This window comes from Procambarus clarkii, chromosome 17, assembly GCF_040958095.1.
Source record: "Procambarus clarkii isolate CNS0578487 chromosome 17, FALCON_Pclarkii_2.0, whole genome shotgun sequence".
Taxonomy (NCBI): domain Eukaryota; kingdom Metazoa; phylum Arthropoda; class Malacostraca; order Decapoda; family Cambaridae; genus Procambarus; species Procambarus clarkii.
In genome coordinates, this window is record NC_091166.1 from 45,998,270 (window position 1) to 46,011,815 (window position 13,546).

The 13,546-nt window shown below is 41.1% G+C and overlaps 1 protein-coding gene across 2 annotated transcripts in view; it reads left to right on the top strand.

The window, feature by feature from the left end:
- The first annotated feature begins 547 nt into the window (after positions 1-547).
- MsrA (methionine sulphoxide reductase A) overlaps positions 548-13,546 on the top strand; it is a 53,888-nt gene continuing 40,889 nt past the window's right edge. The window contains exon 1 of one of the 2 annotated variants that reach the window (XM_069325965.1): positions 548-705. The gene's annotated coding sequence lies outside the window, so the exon portion shown is untranslated. The remainder of the gene's footprint in view (positions 706-13,546) is intronic. The other variant, XM_069325966.1, reaches the window with a different exon arrangement.

The following is a 13,546-nucleotide window of genomic DNA, read 5'->3' on the forward strand; positions in this document are numbered from 1 at the left end:
CACGGGATGGGTATGGGGTGCATAATAAAGAAAGAAATAGAGTTGAATTGGCCTGATTAAGACTTTATGACCATGTAATCTATGTTTTGCTCCACTACTTACTGGTTGAGTATGGGGTGCATAACAAATAATAGCCTCCTTCGGGGGCGCCTTGGGCCGGATTCAGGAAGGTACTTACGAAGGGTTTTCCTCTTAGCTAAGAACGAATTCCTTCTTAGCGCCTTCGCTTGTTTCTAAACGTGTTAGTCTTAAATCCTTTAATCTCAAATCTTGCTACAATGTACCTCTTATAATATATGTTATGTACTCTCGCAACCCAATGTACCTTCTTGTATATAAATAAATAGATTTCAACTGTAAGGGGGGTATAGTTTGCACCTTGTTATTCTAATAATGGATAAATAATTCTAATAATGGAAGCGCTAATTATATGAACAAGTGCCATGTATTTATTCAGACGAGAACAACAGCGAACACAAAGCAGCGCATATACGAACGGAATGGTTTGTATGTACAAACTTCTCAGTGAACGAAGTTGTTTCTAGCCCGGTATCCGAAATTGCAGTATACGACTTGACCAGTCCCCCGTCAGGTTCGGACACTCAGCTGAGGGAGATCTGGGTCGAGGTGTTCAGTGTTCACAACGTTCCGGCCAACAGTTTGATGAACATCATTCGTCAAGTGCACAACCTGTTCCGTCCTGGCGTGAGTGGGGATTTGGACCAAGTTTTGAGTTTTATTTCTTTACAGTTATTTAGCTTTCGGTTTCTACTTGTGTAGAGCAGAATTAGGAATACCACACACCCTATATATCGCTCCTGTGCCAGGTAAGTACGACGGGCTCACCATAGCCCCGCTCCCGTGCCAGGTAAGTACAATGAGTTCACCATAATCCATGCTACTTGCTACTTTTTGTTCCTAGTAGCTGAACCTAAAACAACAACTTGTGTTGAATAATTTGGCTGCAAGACTGGTTGAGAACAAGGCGCTCTTATCTCCAGCTGTGATTAATTTTACATGGGTGATGCAGGTCAGCTCCTCCCTGCTGGTCAGCCCAACTTGTCTGGACAGGTCGCTCCACTTTAAATATTTCTAATAATAATTTATTCACAAGAAGGTACAATGGGTTGGTAAGATTACAATATATATAAATACCAATTAAAATTTATATATAAATAAATACAAAATTAAATTTAAAACATAATTGGTATTTGTGTATTATATACAAGAGTTACATTCTTGTACAGCCACTAGTACGCGTAGCGTTTCGGGCAGGTCCCTGGAATACGATCCCCTCCGCGAAGAATCGTTACAACCAAGTACACATTTTACTGTTGAGTTAAACAGAGGCTACAGTTAAGGATTTGCGCCCAGTAAATCCTCCCCGGCCAGGATACGAACCCATGACAAAGTGCTCGCGGAACGCCAGGCGAGTGTCATACCACGGAGGCTGGACGTTCTTGCAAAGCCACTAACACGCATAGCGTTTTGGCCAGGACCTTAATCTTAACATATCAGGTAAAATGAAAAAATACATTGTAGCAAAGTTTTATATCAACTACAATATAAGTTGACAGAGGTGATTACACTGGTAAGGATACATGTCTTAAGTACTAGTGTGCACCTAGTGCGGGCTAGGTAACCAAAGTCCCTTTCTTACACTGTTTTGTTTTGTTTTTTTAATTAAATTTTAATTTAATTTATATTAGTCATTTATTGGACTTAAATGAGTACATTAATATTTTCTTTAGTTCTTATTAATTATAGGATCATACTTAAATATTTATAGTCAATTATCATTAAGATTAAATTTGCCTATGTTTATTATTCAACTTTTTATTCTTTGCTTTCATTATTACCTAGATTGCCTAGCCTTGCCATACTCCCTTACTCCATTGTACCCCTGGCATTGCCTGTGTCTCAAAATGCAAATTATTACTTTCAGTGTACATGAGAGTACTTGTAAGCAATCTACCTCATTTTTTTTTTTTTGTATTGTATAGTCTTGTATATATTTATATTCCTCCCCCCCCCTTTATATCAAAAAAAATTTTGTAATTGCCTTTTTTGCCTTGTTTTCCTACAACCACCCTCTCATGCAAACAAGTATAGACCCAGAACTAAACCTCTTATCCAGTACAGTATCTATGAAAATCGTCACTTTAATGATCAAAATTGCAGATATTATACAGCACATGATGTAAACAATGTATTAACACATAATCACAATATCTCTGTAATTAACTTGAATGTAAGATCTCTAAGCAAACACTTTGATGCCTTGATTCAAACTGTTGACAACAAATTCTCTTTTGTTATACTTACTGAAACATGGTTAAAAAAAGGATACTACTCAACTCTTTAACATGCCAAACTACTCAGCAATTCACAACTGTCGACCAATTCAGAGAGGTGGTGGTACTGCTCTTTACTACCACTAAGAACTGACATACTTAAAAGTAATTAGAACTAGAGACTCCTGTAGGGAGTATATCTTTGCCAGTTTCAGTCAAGGGTGCCGAGTCTGTCCTGACTGTGAAGCAGTCTATAGAATTCCTAACACTGATGTGTCCGAATTCAACTCTAACCTTAGAAATCTAATACTAAATAATAGACTGAACAAAAACTATCTAATTATCACAGGGGACTTTAATATTGATCTCTGCGAGTCTGAAAACCCTCCTACTGCTAGTTTCCTTAACTGTATGAATTCCTGCTTTCTCATACCCTTAATCACTAGACATACTAGAATCACTGATAGTACTGCCTCTGCTCTTGACCACATCTGGACTAACATAACCTCTCCACTTCAGGGATAATCATTGATAGGACCACAGACCATTACCCCTCATTTCTCCTAACCAACATTAATAAACCAAGTCTAGATACAAGGAAGATGAGCTTTAGGCTGCACAATGAAACTTCTATAAGCAACTTTATTGCTGCTGCTGCTAATATCAACTGGGAGGCTGAATTAGGTGACATAGTGAACATCAACCTAACAATGCAAACATTTCTTCAGAAAACTCTGGACCTTTATAACTCCCACTGTCCAATGCTAATGAAACAAGTTAAAAATAAAAAGTTAAACACTCCATGGCTTACAAAGGGTATACTTAAATGTATTAATAAAAAACATGACCGTCTCCAAAGAATTTTTACTCCAAACTCCAAAGAAAACTCCAAAGAAAGATTTACTCATCCGTGCTGTCTAAAATAATTAGAAGAGCCAAAATAAAATAAAATACTACGAAAATAAATTTACCCAAATTAAGGGTAACATTAAGAAAACATCGAGCACTATCTCCCAAATATTAGGTTCAAAAAAGATTTTTCATAAAAAACCAAGTTCTCCTATCCAATGACGATGGTGTGCTTCGGCCTCAGAGACTGCTATTGAATTCAATAGGTTATTTTCATCCATTGGTACATGCCTTGCTCAGGATATTCCATCCTCACTCACTAATATTAAAGATTACCTTACAGGTAACTATCCAGAGTCTGTACCTAGCTCTTGCTAATTCCTCTGATGTTAATGAGGTAATCCTTTCCCCTAAAATGAAGTCAAGCACCCTTGATGAGATACCATCTCTAATTTAAAAAAATGCCTCCAGATTTCTAGCTCCTGCCATTGCATTGCTCTTCAATAAATCATTTGAACTCCAAACCTTTCCGGATACAGTATTCTAAAAAAAAAAGCGAGAGTAACCCCAGTCCACAAATCTTTACTCATATCTAGCCAAACTCAATGTACTTAGCTCTTGCCAATATGGTTTCAGACCCAGTAAAAGCACTAACGATGCACTTATTAGTATGATTAACTTCATACATACAGCTCTTGATAAAAATGAGTTCCCTGTTGGGTTATTTGTGGACCTACGTAAGGCTTTTGACACTGTCAACCACCAAAACCTTCTTAAATTACATCATTATGTAGTCAGAGGTCACTCCTGCAATACCTTCAGTCTTACCATACTGACAGGCTCCAGTATGTTTCTGTGAATAATTTAATTTCTCCAACACTACACATAAACATTGGTGTTCCACAGGGCAGCATACTTGGCCCTCTCCTCATTCTCATCTACATTAATGACCTTCCAAATGACTCTCAACACCTCAAACCAATCTTATTTGCTGATGACACAACTTTCATTTTCTCCAGTCCTGACCCACTTGCTCTCAATGTCACTGTGAATACTAAACTAAATAAAATCTATCTTTGGCTAACTGCTAACAAACTCACCCATAACATTGACAAAACTTTCTATATTTTGTTTGGTAATAAATCCTCAAATGAAATTAATCTAAGAATAAACAATATACAAATCAGTATTAAAGTTGATGGTAAATTCCTTGGTATTCTCATCCATAACAAGCTGAATTTCCAGGGACGCATTCTAAATATAGCAAAAAAAAGTTTCTAAAACTGTTGGTATTCTTTCTAAGACCAGATATTATGTACCTCGCCCTGCCCTGGTGACACACTATTACTCTCATCTATCCTTATCTCAACTATGGTATTTGTGCTTGGGGTTCTACTACCCAAAATAATTTACGTCCTCTAATTACCCAACACAAAGCTTCTATTAGAACAATATCTAACTCTGGCCCCAGACAGCACTTAGTACTCTTACTCAAATCTCTGAATATGTTAAATATTAAGTCACTGCACATCCTCTCATGTGTACTCTATATATTTAAAACTCTGAATTGTAATGTCAATCCTGACCTTAACAAAGCTTCTTAGAAGGTTTTAACAGAACCCATGGACACCACACCAGAAACAAATACCTATTTGATATTCCAAGAGTACGACAATCAAACTAGACATGCTCTACAAATCAAGGAACCCAAAATGTGGAATGACCTTCCCAATCATGTCAAAGGCTGTACCTCTCTCAACCAGTTTAAGATGAAAACCAAGTACTGTACTGTACTACCTAATTAACTCCATGTAACCTACCTTACCCCTAAATGTCAACCCATGTCTTACTGTTTTTAAACAATGCAGTTTGTTGACCAACTTGTATATTGGCTATTTGTACCATGTCCCCCCCCCCCCTTTTTTTTATTTTTTTATGCAATTTATACTTTAAGCTCTATTACTATTAAGTTTTAGTCTGTGTTTTTTCCTCACCTCACCTTGCCCGAAATGCTATGCGTACTAGTGGCTTTAGGTATTGTACGTACTAGCTCTATCTATAAATCCAACATTATGTTTGTAAATCAACTATGTATGTACTTTCCTGAATAAAATTTACTTACTTTACTTACTAATATTGGGGAAGGAGGTAGTACAAGATACTGTGTGAGTTTGAAGCACAAGGTAGGAAACTATGAAGATGAAATTAGGTACTTTTTGATTTTACTATTTGGTATTTTGGTTACTTTTAGTTTTAGCAGTCTCCGTGGCGAAGTGGTAAGACACTCGTCCTGCACTTTGTGAGCTCTTTGGCCTGGGTTTGTATACTGGCCGGGGGAGATGATGACTGGGCATCAATCCTTAATTGTAGCCTCTGTTCACCCAGCAGTGAATGGGTACCTGGTTGTTTAACAATTTGGTGGGTCGTATTCCGGGGAAAATTAGGATTAAGGACTTGCCTGAAACGCTATGCATGCTAATGGCTGTAAAAAAATGTAAGAATTCTTGTATATACAGTACCTGTATAAATAAAAATTGAATAAGGCATAGTTTGGAAATAGATTTAATTCATTAGGGAGCGAGGTCCATACACTGGATCGTTTTATTTGCATGGAGTGTTTGCATAGTTTGACTCTGGAAATATCAAAGATATATTTATTCTGGTGTGGTGCTCACGGGTTCACATATCAAAGAAAAGTTTCAGATGAAGATTAGCATTTAGGAACAAAGTTTTGCACATGTAACTAGCAGAAGAGAATGTTGTCAATACAGTATGTTAACCCTTAAACTGCGCAACGCACCTGCAGGCCCACATCTGGTTTGCGCAACGCGCCTCCAGGTATTTTTATATTTCACGTTTCATTCAAAACTCCCGCGGCTACATGGGGTTCACATCGGCTTCCTCAGGGCTCTTGTAAACAGACGCCATCTTTAAAAAAAAATCATGGTCCACATTCCCGGGTGTGGGAGCCTCGGTAGTAAGTGAGCAACCAAGGCTGGCGCTCGCAGTATGAGCTCACAGCACTGCTGTTCAGCGTATGACCACAGCATCGCCTAATAATGTCAAAATATATATATAATCTGTATTATTTAGCCATGATAGTATTATAGAAGAGCCTGAGTTTGATAATGACTGGGAACAATGTTCAAATATCAGTGATTCAATGCTGTTCACGATGTTCACAGCGCTAGCCACAGCACCACAGCATTATTTCGTCCATCTAGGAATCTTCAAATGACTTCTTAGATTCCTTTTCAAAATAAACGTGTGGTCAATTATTCATTTGCAGGAATTAGTGACCAGGATTGTGGTTATAATTAGTATTGTGGAAGAAGGAATTTTGGTGAGGGAGGGAGGGAAAGAATTGAGGTAGCCTCCACTGTGTGTGGCAGCCACTCTTGTTTTGCTCACCATACTAGCTTAATGGTTCGCTATGGGGAACACATATGTACATGGGTATATATAGTGTGTGTATATAGTGTAATAACAGCAACAGGAGTATGTTGGGAGGAGCTATTTTAGTGAGGGAGGTGACGTCATAATCGTAGCGTCGTCTGCTGTCTGCTGTGTGATTTCTCATGCAGTGTATGGTAGCAACTGTACTGTTTGGACACAATACCGGCTTACTTGCATAGTTCTGGTGAATAAAGCATGTTGATAGGTATACATAACATATGCAAATAGTGTAATAAAAACAGTAAGAGTATGGTGGGAGAAGGGGTGATGGCAAGTACGATGTTGGAGGAGAGAGGGAGGACTGGCTGGCTGGGTGTGGCAGCTCACACTCGCGGAGTTCTGAGTGTGTTTATGGTGTGTGACAGTGTAGAGTGTTTAAATGTGTTGTAAATATACATAAATGAACCTGAAACATTGGTGTGAATAACAGTATGGTGGGAGGAGGGAAAACATTGGTGTGAATAACAGTATGGTGGGAGGAGGGAAAACATTGGTGTGAATAACAGTATGGTGGGAGGAGGGAAAACATTGGTGTGAATAACAGTATGGTGGGAGGAGGGGTGATGGCAAGTACGATGTTGGAGGAATAAGGGAGGACTGGCTGGCTGGGTGTGGCTGCTCACACTCGAGGAGTTCTGTGTGTGTTGATGGTGAATGAATAAATGGGGCCTCGACTTACGATGCTAATCCGTTCCCAGAGACGGATCGTAAGTCAAAGTGATTTTTCCCATAAAAAATAAAGGGAATTGAATTAATCTGTTCCCCACCCTCCAAAATATTAACATACAAATACATTTTATACTGAATACAATGTTTTTCTAACTACAATACAGTACCAAAGTTTCTCTTACCTTTATGAGGGGCTCTTGATGGCGTATGGAAGATGGTGATGAGAGGGGGAGAAGGAGAGTTGTTACTGTTTGGAAGGGGAGTCCCCTTCCATTATCACATCAGGCAGTGATGTTTTCTCTGGGGTCTCTCTCTCCTATGTTTTGCCTGAATACCACTAGGACCTGGTTGTGGTTCAGTGCTTGTTTGTCTCACAAAAAATTTGTCAAGAGACATTTGTTTTTCCCTTCATTTTAACATTTGTCTGTAATGATGCATCACAGTGTCATTGAATAGGTTAAGGCAACGACCTACTGCAGCTTGATTTGGGCGAGTCGTTTCAGCAATGGTTTGTAATTTCCCATGCTGCACACATTTTCTTAATTGTTGAGGAAGAGACATTCTGTACTCTTGTTTCTGCTCTATGGACATCCTTGCATGGGTTTTCATATGTTGAGCCTTTCCACTGACTTTCCTGGGACTCATGGCGTGATATATAATAATTAATGTTCAAAATGCAAAAAATCACCACAAAAGCGGAATTTCTTATAGGCGTTATCGTCACTAAGCGGGCAGCTGTAGTAAACCGAGGCAGGTCGGCCGCGTGACCGGGAACCACGCGCTCGGTCGACCTGAACGTGTACCAATAAATATCGTAAGTCGACGACACCATCGGATGTCGAGTCGAATTTTTCGATGAAATTTACATCGTAACTCGAAATTATCGTAAGTAGGGGCAATCGTAAGTCGAGGTGCCACTGTACTGTGTGACAGTGTATAGTGTGTAAATAGATTGTATACATAAATTAGCATGATACACGGTAAATATGTGCAACATATGTGTACACAAGTGTCATGCACTTAACAGTGTCTTCGGACAGTATGGATGTTTTACTGCCATAATATAGTGTACGTGTTCATTATACATAGGATTAGCACGTAAAAGCAAATAAAATGTATTTGGAACTGTGCGCAAAAAATGAACAAAAATATATTCGTGGAAACTCGCACACCCCGCCCCGGGCGTCCTACTGGCCCCAGGAGCGCACATCACGGGCGCATGGGGAATGATGACGTCACGCCTCAACTTACGAACCCCATAGCAGCCAAAGTAAGTACAATTTCGATTTTTTTTTTTTTTTACATACCCATACTCAGGGAAGGGTTTTTGACACTTTAAAAAAATAATTTTTTTCCAGAGAATTTATTTCCTGCGCACTGGGGGGTGTCATATTTGGAGGCAACACAGTTTAGGGGTTAAGGACCGTCCAAATATGGCTTGAGAATAGAACAGTATCCCACTAATTCCCTTACTCGATACACTGGCATGGAAAATAAGGACAATAAAAATGTGAGCTGAACTAAAATCTAGTGTATTTACAGGTCATAACATAGAAAAACAGTCCCACACAATCTTACACCTAAGATATCACCATGTGACTTGCAAAATCAAACTGATCATTACTTGGGCAAGATTTTAAGTAAATGAATCAGTACTAAATAATAACATAGGTCTCCACACAGGTCTGGGATGGTAAACCTGGCCTAGCTTTCCTTGGTGCAACATGTACACAGGCTGAGTGTAACATTACTGCTAAACAAGACTATTGACTGAAATATACCCTCACAGATGATAGGTGTATGTTGAACACCTTACCTCATGTAAGCTTATAACTGAAATATGGACATACACAAGAATTACAGTAACTGACATGAAGTGAGCTGGCAGTAGACTGCATGTCTGCCATATGTGGGGAGTGACATACTCTTCCCTCAGCACTGGGAATTTCCACTAATCCCATACAATACATAGGCTGTTAAACATACTTGGCCAACAGCCTCAGTCATCCACACATTTAACTGGATGACTCTAGAGCTCTGCAACATATCTCTGGGGTTATCTCGAGATGACTTCGGGGCTTTAGTGTCCCCGCGGCCCGGTCCTTGACCAGGCCTCCACCCCCAAGAAGCAGAACGTGACAGCTGACTAACTCCCAGGTACCTATTTACTACTAGGTAACAGGGGCATCAAGGTGAAAGAAACTGCCCATTGTTTCTCACCGGCGCCCGGGACCACTGGATCACGCATACAGTGTTCTGTCCGCTCAGCCACCGGGATCCAGGAAATCCTCATTACAAACATCACATGCCTTTCACAACAACACCAGGGTTGGTACTCCCCCTGACCCCGACATCCTGTCAGCCGCTCTATGCCGCCGACAATACTGTACCACCTGACTTCACACTATGCTCCCACGTGCTGGCACATAACCTCTCACAATACTAAGACTTATAAAAGCTATTTCCTACAATACACATACCAATACTCTCATTCTTACAATTATAACAATAGGTAAATACAAGGCACAATCTAACATCTTCAATCTTAATGACTAATGTACTAAAATACTTATACATGAACATTATGAGTCGGTTATTCATCAATCTGATATAACTGGATCATAACAAATGTGTGGAATGAGTGTATGTTTAGCATGTTAAGGGACTTAAACAAAGGGGATGTGTGTTGTCTGAAGACCAAGTTCTGACAAGTTCTGATAGTAGATTTTTGTTCAGTGATGATGGGCTTGAGGTAATTTGTAGTGGATGAACCCCATGCACAGATACTGTGTGCTAGATAGGGATAAATTAGCCAGTAGTATAATGAGAGGGAGCAGAGTGGGGAAAATATCTGATTTTTAGAGAGTATGCCACCTATTAATATTATTTTTTTTTATATATAGATTTTTTTTTGTCTGTATTGTATAAGGGTGGTGATGTTCAGTCTCTTGTCTATGTATAGGCCGAAGAACTTCCCCACATTTTATTGCTAATATCAACATTATCTATCTGAAGTTGAATTTGATTTGATGATTTACTTCCAAATAAAATGTAGTAGGTCCTTTCTATGTTTAGTGAGAGTTTGTTGGTTAACATCCATGAGTGGACTTTTTTTTTTAATTCAGTATTTACAGTATTACTGTAAATACTGAATTAGTGTGTGTGGGTTGAGGTCTGAATAGATGATGGTAGTATTGTCAGTAAATGGTAGAGGTTTAAAAATGTTAGAAACATTTGGCAGAGGGGCCACTGAAACAATAATGGCCTCAATGAGGACAGGAAGCCAGCTTCATGTCAAAGGCCCCCCCCCCCCCATTTGCCCTGAGGATTTTTTCCAGCTGGATTTTAAAATTTAACAAAATTTGCCATTTATGGTTTTGGTGAGTAGACGGTTCCATGAGTTTATAACCCTGTGGGTGAAAAAGTATCTCCTGTTTTCTGCCTTACATTGTTGCTTGTTGAGCTTGAAACTGTTGTTCCTTGTTTATGTTACAATACATCTGACCTTTTGAAAAAAGTCTTGATCGACTCCCTCCAAATTGTTCAGCATTTAAAAAATTTCAATAAGATCTGCCCTGTCATGCCTGGTTTGCAGTGTTGTTAGCCTTGTGGCCCTCAACCGTTCTGGTACGATAGTTAACTTAGTTCTGGAATGATTTTTGTTGTTGCTATTGCCTTTGTTTCCTAGAAGTCATAGGTCCATTGGTTGACCTTTTTTTTTTCCCCTGCTACTCCCACTTGTGCAACTTTCAATGACTGGTGTATTGTAACTCCAAGTTCCTTTTCTACATCAGTCTGCTGCATGGTAATGTTGTTTTGATAGTTGTAATATGTTGTTATGCCCTACATGGAAAGTTTTAAAATTTTATGGCAATGCTCCTGCCATACCATTGTTCCGCAACAAATCACTTAACCTCTGAGCCTTTCCAAATATTCTTGAAAAGGCTAGCGTAATCCCAGTGATGATCTCACCAAAATTAACAATTTCAGACCACGATCAATCCTGCCCACCTTGTCCAAAATATTTAAAAACTAACATACATACGGCTTTACTACTTCTAAGATAAACACAATGTACTTTAATTCTTGCCAGTATGGCTTCAGACCCTATAAAAGCACCAACAATGTTTTAATTGCTATGCTTGACCTGATACATGCAGCCCTTAACAAAAATTAGTACCCCATAAGTTATTTTTTGACCTGCATAAAGCTTTAACCACAATAACCATGATATACAATGATATATACAAATTATATATATAAGTGTTGCTCCTGTCCTTGCACCAGCTATAGCTCTACTTTTCAGCAAATCTCTTGAATATCAAACTTTTCTTGATATACAGTACTAAAAAAAAATGAATTAGTAATGCCAGTTCATAAGAGGGGGTGATTTGAGATGACATAAGCAATTACAGACCCATATGAAACCTACCAATATTGTCAAAAATATTTGAAAAGATTATTTACAAATGACTGTACACCTACCTTATAAAAAAGTTCTAGTCCATTCTGCAACAGAGTACTGTGGGGTTATGTGGATAAAGTAATTTTCATTCAGTTATCCTACCTTCAATAGACTTGTCCCCCTCCCCGCTCAGCTCGTTGTCGCCGTGTGGGGGCTTGGTGGGCGGCTGCCGGAGTGTGATGCTCCTTGGGACAGTCCTGTCCTTTTCTAGCCTTGTGCTCCTGCTGCCGTCCTCTCCAATTCTGCTGGGCATCTTTTCCTTTTCCTTCTGTTTCGTTTTTCTCCCCCCTCTTCTCCTATCTGCTTGCCGTTTCCTGCCGACCTTTTGCTCGTTCTGGTTCTTCCCTTGGACTTCTTCTATTTTGACGCCCGGGTGCTTGAGGAGGCATACTCTTGCACCCGTAGAACTGCAGTACCCGACGTCGAGAGCGAGGGGAACCTTTTATTGTCAATCCCCACTTCGTCACTGAACCCGATCTCGACGGACTGTCGGTTTCTTAAGGTGGCGTTTGTGGGGCGTATACTCACGACGCACCCCTAGGAGGCCCCGACAAGATCGGCGATAGCTTCTTGTTGGGTGTCCTGCCTCTAATTGTGGCTCCATGGTGGGTGTGGGGGCACATTCGTGAGTGAATTCTTCTTTCGTCAAGATGATTACCCCTGCTTCGGCTTCTTCTGGTTTACCTTCTCAGGCTCGTGGGGTGGGCGACCAAGCCCCCGAGTCGGTCCGTATTGGAAGACCGGGCTCTGTAGCCTCCGCTGCATTGGGCCCCGACCTTGCTCCTCCTTTGGCCTCTCTGACTCCTTCCCCTGGCTCCCCTCCCTCCTCTGTGGTTGGGTCGAGCCCCAAGCCCCCAGTGGTGACTACCTCGTCCCCTGGCGCGGCTCCTTCTCTCGTTGTTACTACTGCGCCTTTTAACCCCTCTCTCTCTGGGGGTTCTCACCGCCGTTCTCGTCACGGCCGCCCTCGCTCGATTCCTTCCAGTTCTGCTACCTATCAAGCCTTGTTTGGTCCCGCTTCGTGGGCCAAATATTTTGATCTCCTCCCTCTTGATTCTGCGCCTCCTGACGATTTCTCCCTTCATCGACATCTCATTGATTCCGTGGATGCCTCCATTACTTTTAACCCCACTCGTCTCGGTACGCGTGTCGTTGCTGCTCCTTCTCAGGATGCTGCTTCCCGCTTGGCTGCCTTATCCTGCCTTGGCGAGACCCCCGTTCGGGTCTCGAAGAACGTCCAGTTGAATGCCAGTGTTGGCACTATTTTGCTCCCGCCCCATGTTGCGACCGGTGTTCGGGACCTACGCGACTGCCACGACGATATTCGACATATCCTCGCTGCCCAGGGCCATTCTATTCTCCAGGTGGACACGTTTACTCGTCCCCCTCGTGGTAGTCGCCGTCAACCCCTCCGGGTTGTGAAGATTACCTTTGATGGTAGGACCCTTCCACCCTCTGTCATTCTTGCTGGTGCCAGGTGCTCTGTCCAGGAGTACATTCCTTCTCCTCGGCTCTGCAACAAGTGCTGGAGGTTTGGGCATGGTGCCCTCCGCTGCTCCGGGACTGTCTCTCTCTGTCCTTTGTGTGGTGGCGAAGGTCACTCTAAGTCGGAGTGCGCTTCTCCCCAGGCTCGTTGCCTCAACTGCGGTGAGGCCCATCCTACCTTCTCCCGTGCGTGTGTCCATTACAAGCTTGAGGCAGCCGTCCTCAACTTGAAGCACCAGGAGCGTTTATCTTTTCCTGAGGCGAGGCGCCAGGTTCGCCGGCTCCCGCCTTATGCTAATATCTCTTATGCTCGCGTGTTGCGCTCTTC